This window comes from Limulus polyphemus, unplaced genomic scaffold, assembly GCF_000517525.1.
Source record: "Limulus polyphemus unplaced genomic scaffold, Limulus_polyphemus-2.1.2 Scaffold1004, whole genome shotgun sequence".
In the NCBI taxonomy this organism is placed as follows: domain Eukaryota; kingdom Metazoa; phylum Arthropoda; class Merostomata; order Xiphosura; family Limulidae; genus Limulus; species Limulus polyphemus.
Window position 1 is genome coordinate 1 of NW_013666614.1, and position 1,126 is coordinate 1,126.

Below are 1,126 nucleotides of genomic sequence, written 5' to 3' on the forward strand. Positions count from 1 at the left end.
TCCTATCTATGGCCTTCAAAAAGTTGACGACTCTACATCCTGAGGATGATGTTGTAACGTCGAAACATGTAGAGTCGTCAACGTTTTTGAAGGCCATAGATAGGACTAAATAAAATGTTTTTAATTGTGCACCAATTTAACGTTGAATATTATTTATTATTTTAACTTTATACACAAGTGCCAAAATACTATAATTACTATGTATGTTATTTGTTTTCTCCACAGTGGAAGTGACATATGGTTCATGTTCTACGAATGTTTCTTATTTGTCCTCTAGCCTAACTTTGCATGATATCACAAGTAACAAAGGCGGGAGTATGCACTCAAGATAGTGTTCTGAGATTTTCGGTGTGTCACCATATTATACCCAAATCTGTAGTACGCGTACACTTAGCTTAAAACCTACCTGTTATAGGTTACAATGTTTAATGTTATTAGTTTTTCGTCTCGGATGGAGTTTTGTTTCGTTATAGGTCAGCAAAATTAGCAGGACGTGAAATATCTGGTGGCAAGTGCCGAATGGCAGCTCCACCAAATGTGATAAGCACGGTTGGCCCAGGTCGAAGAGGAAAACGTTTCTTGCGTTATGCTTAGATAACAGTAGCGTTGCTTTTTCGAGTTTAGCAACACACTCTATCACGGACATAATACGTCCTGACGTCATTTTAGGCTGAGTTCCGTTATAAGTAACACATGTGATGGAGAAGTTTAATCAGTTTCCACAGAACAGGCGTTTCTAAGACAGTTTTACTCTCAGCCCCACGACTTGAGATACGTACGTATTACATGTCATGGGGTTAAAACTAAAAGGCTGGGATAACGCTAACTTATATTATAGTAAAATAGATACACCAAATATCTACTTACGTATTACATGTCGTGGGGTTAAAACCAAAGGGCTGGGATAACGCTAACTAATATTATAGTAAAATAGATACACCAAATATCTACTTACGTATTACATGTTATGGGGTTAAAACTAAAAGGCTGGGATAACGCTAACTAATATTATAGTAAAATAGATACACCAAATATCTACTTACGTATTACATGTCGTGGGGTTAAAAACAAAGGGCTGGGATAACGTTAACTAATATTATAGTAAAATAGATACACCAAATATCTA

At 36.2% G+C, this 1,126-nt stretch overlaps 1 protein-coding gene across 2 annotated transcripts in view; it reads left to right on the forward strand.

Moving 5' to 3' along the window:
- Window positions 1–624: 624 nt before the first annotated feature.
- The window catches only part of LOC106461647, a 7,544-nt gene continuing 7,042 nt past the window's right edge, over window positions 625–1,126 (forward strand). Inside the window, exon 1 of one of the 2 annotated variants that reach the window (XM_013921488.2) lies at window positions 625–775. The gene's annotated coding sequence lies outside the window, so the exon portion shown is untranslated. The remainder of the gene's footprint in view (window positions 776–1,126) is intronic. The other variant, XM_013921487.2, reaches the window with a different exon arrangement.